Below are 14334 nucleotides of genomic sequence, written 5' to 3' on the forward strand. Positions count from 1 at the left end.
TGAAGAGCATGTGTGTCAAGTTTGGTGACGATCGGACAAAATTTGTGACCTGTGAAGTTTTAGTTTCACTTTCACTAAAATCCAATATGGCGGAAAATCCATCATGGCGGAAAATGACGTCATAGGGTGCATTGAACTCGGCTTGGTCCAAGGATTCCATCGATACCTCATTTTTGACAATCGGCCATACGGGTCAAAAGTTACGTGCGTGAACGCACGTCCAACTTTGGCCTGTTGGTGGCGCTAGAGTGCTCTAGGTGCCATCATGAAACTTGGTGACATTAATCAAGGGACTGTCCCTAATCAGTGTGCCAAATTTCAAAACTTTTCACCAGACGGTTCTATGGGCTGCCATAGACTTCCATGGCGGAATAATAATAATAATAGGGAAGAAAACATAGAAACACAATGAGGTCCTCGCAGCTTCGCTGCTTGGCCCCCAAATATAACCGCAAGCGGTGATTTACGGGGTCCGAGCAAAACGAACATGAGGTAGCATAGCTTTTTAGTTTTACATATGCTTTGATTGTTTGGGCCCAATTGTTCAAAAGAAACGTGATCGGATTTCGGCTATCGGATTGGATCAAATCTTGAAAATGGCTTGTTCAAAGGGAAACAAGGATCCTAATTGGATTAGATCACATAATCTATTCTTGGTTTTGATCTGGATAAAACCTTCACTTTGTGTTCAAAACTTTTGAGTTGGATTGGAATAAATTTGATGCATAAAATTAGGATTACCCTGTGCTGTAACGTTATAGTGTGCTAACCTCCACAACCTAATAGTATTCTAACAATACCCTATTCTAGTGTGCTAACCTCCACAACCCAACAGTATTCTAACAGTAGTATTCTAGTGCGCTAATCTCCACAACTCAATAGTATTCTAACAATACTCTATTCTACAGGACTATGCATTTGTCATGGATAAGATGAAGCGTCTGTTAATGGAAGGCAGTGTTTCCCACAGAATTGAATTGTATTTGTGGTGGTAGGTGAAGGGGGGTGGGGGTGGGTTCTGTGTTGGAGTCAATAAGATGAACAACCTATAATTATGCAGTTATACTTGCCTTGCACGACAAGTCCTGTCAAGTAGCTGTAACGTTATAGTGTGCTAACCTCCACAACCCAACAGTATTCTTAACAGTATTCTATTCTAGTATGCTAACCTCCACAACCCAGCTGAAGGAACTGTAGGGGGCGATGTGGGTCGAGGTAGAGTGAGTGTGTGGCGAGCAGGCAGAGCCTCGGTCAGAAGGCTCAATGGTATGAAGTGATGACACGGAGATGGCAGGTTTCGGTGCAACACAAGTGAACTTTATTTGAGTTTCAATTCATCTGTTCTTTTGTTCTTTACTTATATGTGTGCTGCATCAAAGAGGAAACAAACAGAAAATGGAGTAATCAGTGAAATGGGGTAAATCAGTACAGATCCCAACTCACAAACAAACCAATTGACATTTGAACAATAAACTGAAATCATATGGCTATATAAGGTACAACTAAACAATACTTCACATCCCAAGTCAACCAACATCACCTAATCATCTCTCACATGGGACTCCAACACACCAAACCAACAAACAAAGACCTTAACTATACACATGATGGCAGAGCTACTCTACAAACTGATAAACATCACAAAAGTCATAGTGAGGGTCATTAAAGTGATGACTTACGTTAACTCAAAGACGCACACAAAGCAGGACACACTGGAGTGCTGGGTTGAGATGAACAAAAGAGTGAACTGAGGGCGAGCAAACAATTTATCCTGGTCTGAGCCCCTGCTCCGGAGCTACAGGGTTTCCCAGCAGGTAAACTGGGTGTGGTTTGGTGACAGAGCCAAACAATCCAGCAATTTCTCCACAGCACCTCCTTACACTGACAGACTTTGGAAAGATTTGCAAAGATTTGGAAAAGATTTTTGAAAGACTACAGTCTCAGACCCTCTCACATCTAAAGACAAGTAGTAGAGTTTTAAGTCACAGACTATGATTTTGCAATGACTAGGGATCTTGCAGGGTCACTATTTACAAGACTGCAACACGATTCCTTTAAATTATTACCCATCGTGCAATAGATAAACAGGAACTGAAAATGATAGCCTACTAAACTCAAAGTCGTATTTTCGTGTTTCTGCAGCATTGTTTCATGCGTGACATCCTTAACCGATACAGAGTTGTTCTGTCAAGTGGAAGAGCCGACTAAATATGTATAAGAAATGACAAATATTATAAGAATAACAAATAATTATAGGCTACAGCTGTGTCGGAGTCAATAAGAAAAACAGCCTATAATTATACAGTTACACTACAAGTCCATATTGACAAGTAGCTGTAATGTAATAGTGTGTTAACCTCCACAACCCAACAGCATTCTATTGTAGTATGCTAACATCCACAACCCAACAGTATTCTAACACTAATGCTTCAGGTGGGATTTGAACTCTCAACCTAAGGATCACCAGTACAAGGCATTATCTCACTGAGCCACTGTCAAGCCTACATGTTGGCCAGTCACATTCACATGGTGAAAATGTGTGTTGGTAAACACACAAGAAAAACTCCAAGCATACATTTGACAATAAAATGAAGGGCTTTCCTAAAAGAGTACACCTGAAATCTTTTTGAAATTCTGGGGCAATTAGACATTTGTAGAGAAGAACACTAATGGATGAAATATAAATATGATAGACTTAATGATGAAGGAAAAATAATGAACAAAGAAGTTGCCCTAAATGTCAGAGTGTCTCGGCGTTCTGACTCTTGGCAACTAATGACTGTGTATGTTGATTGCCTGATGTCATTCAGGTGCTGTTCAATGGTGTGAATCTTCAGTAACCAATAGCATGTGCAGCTTGATCCTGAAGTTCTAATGGGGATTTGAACACTCAACCTAAGAAACACCAGTACAAGGCATTATCCCACTGAGCCACTAACAATCATACACATTGGGCAGTCACATTCAAATGGTGAAAATGTGTGTTGGTAAACACACAAGAAAAACTCCAAGCATACATTTGACAATAAAATGAAGGGCTTTCCTAAAAGAGTACACCTGAAATCTTTTTGAAATTCTGGGGCAATTAGACATTTGTAGAGAAGAACACTAATGGATGAAATATAAATATGATAGACTTAACGATGAAGGAAAAATAATGAACAAAGAAGTTCCCCTAAATGTCAGAGTGTCTCGGCGTTCTGATTCTTGGCAACTAATGACTGTGTATGTTGATTGCCTGATGTCATTCAGGTGCTGTTCAATGGTGTGAATCTTCAGTAACCAATAGCATGTGCAGCTTGATCCTGAAGTTCTAATGGGGATTCGAACACTCAACCTAAGAAACACCAGTACAAGGCATTATCCCACTGAGCCACTAACAATCATACACATTGGGCAGTCACATTCACATGTGAAAATGTGTGTTGGTAAACACACAAGAAAAACTCCAAGCATACATTTGACAATAAAATGAAGGGCTTTCCTAAAAGAGTACACCTGAAATCTTTTTGAAATTCTGGGGCAATTAGACATTTGTAGAGAAGAACACTAATGGATGAAATATAAATATGATAGACTTAATGATGAAGGAAAAATAATGAACAAAGAAGTTCCCCTAAATGTCAAAATGTCTCTGCGTTCTGATTCTTGGCAACTAATGACTGTGTATGTTGATTGCCTGATGTCATTCAGGTGCTGTTCAATCTTCAGTAACCAATAGCATGTGCAGCTTGATCCTGAAGTTCTAATGGGGATTCGAACACTCAACCTAAGAAACACCAGTACAAGGCATTATCCCACTGAGCCACTAACAATCACACACATTGGGCAGTCACATTCACATGTGAAAATGTGTGTTGGTAAACACAAGAAAAACTCCAAGCATACATTTGACAATAAAATGAAGGGCTTTCCTAAAACAGTACACCTGAAATCTTTTTGAAATTCTGGGGCAATTAGACATTTGTAGAGAAGAACACTAATGGATGAAATATAAATATGATAGACTTAATGATGAAGGAAAAATAGTGAACAAAGAAGTTCCCCTAAATGTCAGAGTGTCTCGGCATTCTGATTCTTGGCAACTAATGACTGTGTATGTTGATTGCCTGATTTCATTCAGGTGCTGTTCAATGGTGTGAATCTTCAATAACCAATAGTATTCGAGCTAGAGCCTAAAGCACTACCAGGGATTCGAACTCTCAACCTAACAAACATCAGCACTAGGCATTATCCCACTGAGCCACTGACAATCCTACATATTTGGCAGTCACATTCACATGGTGAAAAGGTGTGTTGGCAAACACACAACATCAAGAAAATTCCTAGCATACATTTGACAATAGAATTAAGGGCTTTATAAAAAAGAGTACAGATCTGAAAATGTGCACTGTTAATGGTATCCACATAATGATGGTTGTATGGTTGTTCACCAAGGAAAAAAAATTACTCATATAGGAATATAGGTGATATAGGAGAAATGGGCTGAGTGGTCGAACTTTATTGGTCTATATCTCTGAAATGGAAAAACATATCCAAATTATTTTGATAACTTTTGTGAGGCTTTGTCTAAACATTGTCTGTGAGAATTTTGGTGAAGATTTGATAATTTTTGAAGTATGTGAAACTTTTTATGATGTTTGGCTTTTCTCTGAAATTGTGGCAAAAGTAAACATTTTTAGAGCATAAGACCAGGGTGAAAAAGATGCATCTGAATGTAGAGATTAATATCATGAAAGAATTTTGAGTCTAGGTCAATCTGGTAAGGAGAAATAAGCATTTTTGACAAGAGCGCCACCTTTGGGTGCAGTACCCCAAATTTTGGGTTATGGGTAGTGGGGGGTACTGGTAACAATACTTGAAAATGTTTAGTTTCTAGGACTTACGGTTTATAGGAATATAGGTGATCTAGGAAAAATGGCCTAAGTGGTCTAACTTTATTAGCCTATATCTCTGAAATGGAACAAAATATCAAAATTCTGATCCATAACTTTTGTGAGGCTTGGTCTAAACATAGTCTGTGAGAATTTTGGTGAAGATTTGATTATTTTTGAAGAGTGTGAAACTTTTTATAATGTTTGGCTTTTCCATGAAATTGTGTCAAAAATAAACATTTTTAGACCATAAGACCAGGGCCAAAAAGATGCATCTGAGTTTAGAGATTAATATTATGAAAGAATTTTGAGTCTAGGTCAATCTGGTAAGGAGAAATTAGCATAATTAACTTTTTTTTCCAACAGCGCCACCTTTGGGTGCAGTACCCCACATTTTGGGTTATGGGCAGAGGGGGGTACTGGTAACCATACCTGAAAATTTGAAGAGTTTTGGAGTTACGGCTTAGGCAGCAGTATGACTTTTACAGAATTTTGGCCAAAAATGAACGGTACAGAAACAATAGGGGTCCTGCAGCTACGCTGCTCGGACCCCTAATAAGAAAACATAGAAACACAATGGGGCTTCGCAGCTTCGCTGCTTGGCCCCCAAATATAGCTGCAAGCAGCAATGAGGGGGCCAAGCAGGCAGTTCAGCAGTCCAGAAGTCCAGATTTGCCATGCAACTCAATGCCGTGGCATCAGGCATATAGCATTAAGCAGTCACAACAAGTTCCATGTCAAACAACCCAAGATTGGCTGAGTTACAAGGTCAAGTTTCACATCAAAACATAACTGATTTTGTGTGGCTGAACGAGGTCTGAGTGTCACCGCCCCCTCACCCAGCCAGCCCACCGCCGCAACCGCCCCTGCCTGTCCCACCCCGCCCCACCCTTGCACGCACGCATTAGAATTAACTGGATGGAACTCGCTGTCATCAGTTTCACATCAAAAATAAAAGATTGACTGAGATATGATCACACTTGCTGTGATTTAAACATAGAGGTCAACAATTGACGTCATAGGGTGTGTTGAACTCGGCTTGGCCCAAGGATTCCAATGATACCTCATTTTGCCATTCGGGTCAACAGGTCAAAAGTTACGTCCGTAAACACAAGTCCAACTTTGGCCTGTTGGTGGCGCTAGAGCGCTTGAGGTGCCGGCATGAAACTTGGTGAAATGAATTATTGGACTGTCCCCAATTAGTGTGCAAAATTGTATAACTTTTTACCAGACGGTTCTATGGGCTGCCATTCACTTCCATTGCAAAATAATGCGCATCAGCAACTACTGGCCAAAATGCATTTTTGTCAATTACGGTGCCCCCTAGAGGTCAAATGTCACCAAATTTCTTGAGCGTCCTCCCGATGGGGTCTGAGGTACATGTACTAAATTTGGTTTTGATACATGAAAGCGTTGCTGAGATATGAAATCACTTCCTGTTTGGCGGCTTCGCCGCAAATTTCGATTGGCTGGTACAGGTCAATGCTTCTGTCAATTGTTCCAGAAAGCAATGCACTCATCAGGCATGGTCTGTAGATGGTCTCTGCCAATTTTGGTGAGGATCCGCTGAAATTTGTGACCTGCAAAAACGTGTACGTGTTTTTGATTAAATCCAATATGGCGGCCGAATCAATTACGATGACATCACAAGTCGGCTTGGGTCGGCCTAAGGACCTCCAACAGTATTACCAGACACCACTAGTGCGTTTTAATTCTAAGCACAACAGCAGCTACAGGCCAAAAGGCATGTTTCTTAATTACAGCGCCCCCTAGAGGTCAAAGGTCACCAGATTTCTTGAGCGTCCCCCTGATTGGGTCCTGAGTCCATGGACTAAGTTTGGTTATGATAGATGAATGGGTTGCCGAGATATGAGCTCACTTCCTGTTTGGCGGCTTCGCCGCATATTTCGATTGGCTGTTACGGGCGAACGGTTTGAGTTTCGAAGACGAAAAGGAATAACTTTTGTGAGGCATGGTCTGAAGATGAAGTGTGTCAGGTTTGGTGTCGATCGGACAAAATTTGTGACCTGTGAAGACTTTTTAGTGTTTTTGATGAAATCCAAAATGGCGGAAAATCCATCATGGCGGAAATTGACGTCATAGGGTGCGTTGAACTCGGCTAGATCCAAGGATTCCAACGATACCTCATTTTCGACAATTGGCCATACGGGTCAAAGGTTACGTACGTGAACGCACGTCCAACTTTGGCCTGTTGGTGGCGCTAGAGTGCTTGAGGTGCCATCATGAAACTTGGTGACATTAATCATGGGACTGTCCCTAATCAGTGTGCCAAATTTCACAACTTTTCACCAGACGGTTCTATGGGCTGCCATTGACTTCAATGGCAGAGGAATAATAATAAATATAGCTGCAAGCAGCAATGAGGGGGCCAAGCAGAATAGGCCGGAGTAGCTACGGCGACAAGATAGAACTCAGCAGACACCCGCGATCAACACTTTCAACAAGTGTCACATCAAAATATAACTGACTTTGTAGGGCTGAAACAGGGTTGAGTATTGCCGCCGCCTCCGCCAGCCAGCCCCCCCACCTAATCACCCCTGCCCGTTCCACCCAGTCCCGCACTGCCCTTCCACGCACGCATTAGAATGAACTGGATGGAACATGTTGTCATCAGTTTCACATCAAAAAATAAAAGATTGATAAAACACATCAGCAACTACAGATGAAAATGCAATATTGCTAATTGCAGCACCCCCTACAGGTCAAAGGTCACCAAAGTTTTTGAGCGTCCTCCTAATGGGGTCATGATTATATGTAGTAAGTTTGGTTATGATACATGGCAGGGTTGCTGAGATATGAGCTCACTTCCTGTTTGGCGGCTTCGCCACCAATTTTAATTGGCGGTTACGGGCGAATGCTTTTGTCAATTGTTCAAGAGAGCAAGATATTCATAGGATATGGTCTGAAGATGGTCTGTGCCAATGTTGGTGAAGATCAGATGAAATTTGCGACCTGTGAAAACTTTTTGATGTTTTTGATTAAATATAACTTGGCGGCCGAATCAATTACGATGACATCACAAGTTGGCTTGAGTCGGCCTAAGGACCTCCAACAGTATTACCAGACACCACTATTCCATTTTAATTCTAAGCACAACAGCAGCTACAGGCCTAAAAGCATGTTTCTTTATTACAGCGCCCCCTAGAGGTCAAAGGTCACAAGATTTCTTGAGCGTCCCCCTGATTGGGTCCTGAGTCCATGCACCAAGTTTGGCTTTGATACATGCAAGGGTTGCTGAGATATGACCTCACTTCCTGTTTGGCGGCTTCGCCGCAAGTTTCGATTGGCTGTTACAGCCACATGCTACTGTCAATTGTTCCAAAAAGCAATGCACTGATAAGGCATGGTCTGAAGATGGTCTCTGCCAATTTTGGTGAAAATCAGATGAAATTTGTGAACTGTGAAAACTTGTTCGTGTTTTTGATTAAATCCAATATGGCGGCCGAATCAATTACGATGACATCACAAGTTGGCTTGGGTCGGCCTAAGGCCCTCCAACAGTATTACTAGACACCACTAGTGCATGTTAATTCTAAGCACAACAGCAGCTACAGGCCAAAAGGCATGTTTCTTAATTACAGCGCCCCCTAGAGGTCAAAGGTCACCAGATTTCTTGAGCGTCCCCCTGATTGGGTCCTGAGTCCATGGACTAAGTTTGGTTATGATAGGTGAATGGGTTGCTGAGATATGAACTCACTTCCTGTTTGGCGGCTTCGCCGCATATTTCGATTGGCTGTTACGGGCGAACGGTTTGAGTTCCGAAGACGAAAAGGAGTATCTTTTGTGAGGCTTGGGCTGAAGATCATGTGTGTCAAGTTTGGTGACGATCGGACAAAATTTGTGACCTGTGAAGTTTTAGTTTCACTTTCACTAAAATCCAATATGGCGGAAAATCCATCATGGCGGAAAATGACGTCATAGGGTGCGTTGAACTCGGCTTGGTCCAAGGATTCCAACGATACCTCATTTTTGACAATCGGGTCAACAGGTCAGAAGTTACGTGCGTGAACGCAAGTCCAACTTTGGCCTGTTGGTGGCGCTAGAGTGCTTGAGGTGCCATCATGAAACTTGGTGACATTAATCATGGGACTGTCCCTAATCAGTGTGCCAAATTTCACAACTTTTCACCAGACGGTTCTATGGGCTGCCATTGACTTTAATGGCGGAATAATAATAATAATAATAATAATAATAATAAATATAGCTGCAAGCAGCAATGAGGGGGCCAAGCAGTGAGATCAGCAGGCCAGATTTGCCATGTAAGTCAATGCCGTTGCATCAGACATATAGCCTTAAGCAGTCACAGCAAGTTCCATGCCATACAACCCAAGATTGGCTGAGTTACAAGGTCAAGTTTCACATCAAAACATAACTGATTTTGTGGGGCTGAACCAGGGCTGAGTGTCGCCGCCCCCTCCCCCAGCCAGCCCACCGCCGCAACCGCCCCTGCCCATCCCACCCCGCCCCACCCTTGCACGCACGCATTAGAATTAACTGGATGGAACTCGCTGTCATCAGTTTCACATCAAAAATAAAAGATTGACTGAGATATGATCACACTTGCCGTGATTTAAACATAGAGGTCAACAATTGACGTCATAGGGTGTGTTGAACTCGGCTTGGCCCAAGGATTCCAATGATACCTCATTTTGCCATTCGGGTCAACAGGTCAAAAGTTACGTCCGTAAACACAAGTCCAACTTTGGCCTGTTGGTGGCGCTAGAGCGCTTGAGGTGCCGGCATGAAACTTGGTGAAATGAATTATTGGACTGTCCCCAATTAGTGTGCAAAATTGTATAACTTTTTACCAGACGGTTCTATGGGCTGCCATTGACTTCCATTGCAAAATAATGTGCATCAGCAACTACTGGCCAAAATGCATTTTTGTCAATTACGGTGCCCCCTAGAGGTCAAATGTCACCAAATTTCTTGAGCGTCCTCCCGATGGGGTCTGAGGTACATGTACTAAATTTGGTTTTGATACATGAAAGCGTTGCTGAGATATGAAATCACTTCCTGTTTGGCGGCTTCGCCGCAAATTTCGATTGGCTGGTACAGGTCAATGCTTCTGTCAATTGTTCCAGAAAGCAATGCACTCATCAGGCATGGTCTGAAGATGGTCTCTACCAATTTTGGTGAAGAACAGATGAAATTTGTGACCTGCGAAAACTTGTACGTGTTTTTGATTAAATCCAATATGGCGGCCGAATCAATTACGATGACATCACAAGTTGGCTTGGGTCGGCCTAAGGACCTCCAACAGTATTAACAGACACCACTAGTGCATTTTAATTCCAAACACAACTGCAGCTACAGGCCAAAAGGCATGTTTCTTAATTACAGCGCCCCCTAGAGGTCAAAGGTCACCAGATTTCTTGAGCGTCCCCCTGATTGGGTCCTGAGTACATGTACTAAGTTTGGTTATGACAGATGAATGGGTTGCTGAGATATGAGCTCACTTCCTGTTTGGCGGCTTCGCCGCAAATTTCGATTGGCTGTTACGCACGAACGGTTTTAGTTCCGGAGACAAAAAGCAGTGCATTAATGAGGCATGGTCTGTAGATGATATCTGTGAAGTTTGGTGTCGATCGGACAAAATTTGTGACCTCTGATACGTTTTAAGACATTTTGATGAAATCCAAAATGGCGGAAAATCCATCATGGCGGAAATTGACGTCATAGGGTGCGTTGAACTCGGCTTGGTCCAAGGATTCTAACAATACCTAATTTTTGACAATCGGATCAACAGGTCAAAAGTTACGTGCGTGAACGCACATCCAACTTTGGCCTGTTGGTGGCGCTAGAGCGCTCAAGGTGCCGGTATGAAACTTGGTGAAATTAATCATGAGAATGTCCCCAATCAGTGTGCCAAATTTCAGAATTTTTCACCAGACGGTTCTATGGGCTGCCATTGACTTCAATGACGGAAGCGTAATAATAATAATAATAATAATAAGAAAACATAGAAACACAATGGGGCTTCGCAGCTTCGCTGCTTGGCCCCCAAATATAGCTGCAAGCAGCAATGAGGGGGCCAAGCAGAATAGGCCGGAGTAGCTACGGCGACAAGATAGAACTCAGCAGACACCCGTGATCAACAGGGCTGAAACAGGGCTGAGTATTGCCACGCCTCCGCCAGCCAGCCCCCCCACCTAATCACCCCAGCCCGTCCCACCCCATCCTGCCATGCCCTTGCACGCACGCATTAGAATTAACTGGATGGAACATGTTGTCATCAGTTTCACATCAAAAAATAAAAGATTGATAAAATACATCAGCAACTACACATCAAAATGCAATATTGCTAATTGCAGCACCTCCTACAGGTCAAAGGTCACCAAATTTTTTGAGCGTCCTCCTAATGGGGTCATGAATCCATATAGTAAGTTTGGTTATGATACATGGCAGGGTTGTTGAGATATGAGCTCACTTCCTGTTTGGCGGCTTCGCCACCAATTTCGATTGGCTGTTACAGCCGAATGCTTCTGTCAATTGTTCCAGAAAGCAATGCACTGATAAGGCATGGTCTGAAGATGATCTCTGCCAATTTTGTTGAGGATCCACTGAAATTTGTGACCTGCGAAAATTCGTACGTGTTTTTGATTAAATCCAATATGGCGGCCGAATCAATTACGATGACATCACAAGTTGGCTTGGGTTGGCCTAAGGACCTCCAACAGTATTACCAGACACCACTAGTGCATTTTAATTCCAAACACAACAGCAGCTACAGGCCAAAAGGCATGTTTCTTAATTACAGCGCCCCCTAGAGGTCAAAGGTCACCAGATTTATTGAGTGTCCCCCTGATTGGGTCCTGAGTCTATGCACCCAGTTTGGCTTTGATACATGCAAGGGTTGCTGAGATATGAGCTCACTTCCTGTTTGGCGGCTTCGCCGCAAGTTTCGATTGGCTGTTACAGCCGAATGCTTCTGGCAATTGTTCCAGAAAGCAAAGCACTGATAAGGCATGGTCTGAAGATGATCTCTGCCAATTTTGGTGAGGATCCGCTGAAATTTGTGACCTGCGAAAATTTTTATGTGTTTTTGATTAAATCCAATATGGCGGCCGAATCAATTACGATGACATCACAAGTTGGCTTGGGTCGGCCTAAGGACCTTCAACAGTAGTACCAGACACCACTAGTGGGTTTCAATTCTAAGCACAACTGCTGCTACAGGCCAAAAGGCATGTTTCTTAATTACAGCGCCCCCTAGAGGTCAAAGGTCACCAAATTTCTTGAGCGTCCCCCTGATTGGGTCCTGAGTCCATGGAATAAGTTTGGTTATGATAGATCAATGGGTTGCTGAGATATGAGCTCACTTCCTGTTTGGCGGCTTCGCCGCAAATTTCGATTGGCTGTTACGCGCGAACGGTTTTAGTTCAGAAGACAAAAAGCAATACATTAATGAGTCATGGTCTGTAGATGATATCTCTGAAATTTGGTGTCGATCGGACAAAATTTGTGACCTGTGAAGACTTTTAAGTGTTTTTGATGAAATCCAATATGGCGGAAAATCCATCATGGCGGAAATTGACGTCATAGGGTGCGTTGAACTCGGCTTGATCCAAGGATTCCAACGATACCTCATTTTTGACAATCGGCCATACGGGTCAAAGGTTACGTGCGTGAACGCACGTCCAACTTTGGCCTGTTGGTGGCGCTAGAGTGCTTGAGGTGCCATCATGAAACTTGGTGACATTAATCATGGGACTGTCCCTAATCAGTGTGCCAAATTTCACAACTTTTCACCAGACGGTTCTATGGGCTGCCATTGACTTCAATGGCAGAGGAATAATAATAATAAATATAGCTGCAAGCAGCAATGAGGGGGCCAAGCAGTGAGATCAGCAGGCCAGATTAACCATGTAAATCAATGCCGTTGCATCAGACATATAGCCTTAAGCAGTCACAGCAAGTTCCATGCCATACAACCCAAGATTGGCTGAGTTACAAGGTCAAGTTTCACATCAAAACATAACTGATTTTGTGGGGCTGAACCAGGGCTGAGTGTCGCCGCCCCCTCCCCCAGCCAGCCCACCGCCGCAACCGCCCCTGCCCATCCCACCCCGTCCCACCCTTGCACGCACACATTAGAATGAACTAGATGGAACTTGCTGTCATCAGTTTCACATCAAAAATAAAAGATTGACTGAGATATGATCACACTTGCTGTGATTTAAACACAGAGGTCAAAAATTGACGTCATAGGGTGTGTGGGGGTGTGAACTCGGCTTGGCCCAAGGATTCCAATGATACCTCATTTTGCCATTCGGGTCAACAGGTCAAAAGTTACGTCCGTGAACACAAGTCCAACTTTGGCCTGTTGGTGGCGCTAGAGCGCTTGAGGTGCCGGCATGAAACTTGGTGAAATGAATTATTGGACTGTCCCCAATTAGTGTGCCAAATTGTATAACTTTTTACCAGACGGTTCTATGGGCTGCCATTGACTTCCATTGCAAAATAATGCGCATCAGCAACTACTGGCCAAAATGCATTTTTGTCAATTACGGAGCCTCCTAGAGGTCAAATGTCACCAAATTTCTTGAGCGTCCTCCCGATGTGGTCTGAGGTACATGTACTAAGTTTGGTTTTGATACATGAAAGCGTTGCTGAGATATGAAATCACTTCCTGTTTGGCGGCTTCGCCGCAAATTTCGATTGGCTGGTACAGGTCAATGCTTCTGTCAATTGTTCCAGAAAGCAATGCACTCATCAGGCATGGTCTGAAGATGGTCTCTACCAATTTTGGTGAAGAACAGATGGAATTTGTGACCTGCGAAAACTTGTACGTGTTTTTGATTAAATTCAATATGGCGGCCGAATAAAATACGATGACATCACAAGTTGGCTTGGGTCGGCCTAAGGACCTTCAACAGTAGTACCAGACACCACTAGTGGGTTTCAATTCTAAGCACAACTGCTGCTACAGGCCAAAAGGCATGTTTCTTAATTACAGCGCCCCCTAGAGGTCAAAGGTCACCAAATTTCTTGAGCGTCCCCCTGATTGGGTCCTGAGTCCATGGACTAAGTTTGGTTATGATAGATGAATGGGTTGCTGAGATATGAGCTCACTTCCTGTTTGGCGGCTTCGCCGCAAATTTCGATTGGCTGTTACGCGCGAACGGTTTTAGTTCCGAAGACAAAAAGCAATGCATTAATGAGGCATGGTCTGTAGATGATATCTATGAAGTTTGGTGTCGATCGGACAAAATGTGTGACCTCTGATACGTTTTAAGTGATTTTGATGAAATTCAAAATGGCGGAAAATCCATCATGGCGGAAAATGACGTCATAGGGTGCGTTGAACTCGGCTTGGTCCAAGGATTCCAACGGTACCTCATTTTTCAAAATCGGATCAACAGGTCAAAAGTTACGTGCGTGAACGCACGTCCAACTTTGGCCTGTTGGTGGCGCTAGAGCGCTCGTTGTGCGGACT

The sequence above is a fragment of the Alosa sapidissima genome, chromosome 1 (assembly GCF_018492685.1).
Source record: "Alosa sapidissima isolate fAloSap1 chromosome 1, fAloSap1.pri, whole genome shotgun sequence".
NCBI classification, from domain to species: Eukaryota; Metazoa; Chordata; class Actinopteri; order Clupeiformes; family Clupeidae; genus Alosa; species Alosa sapidissima.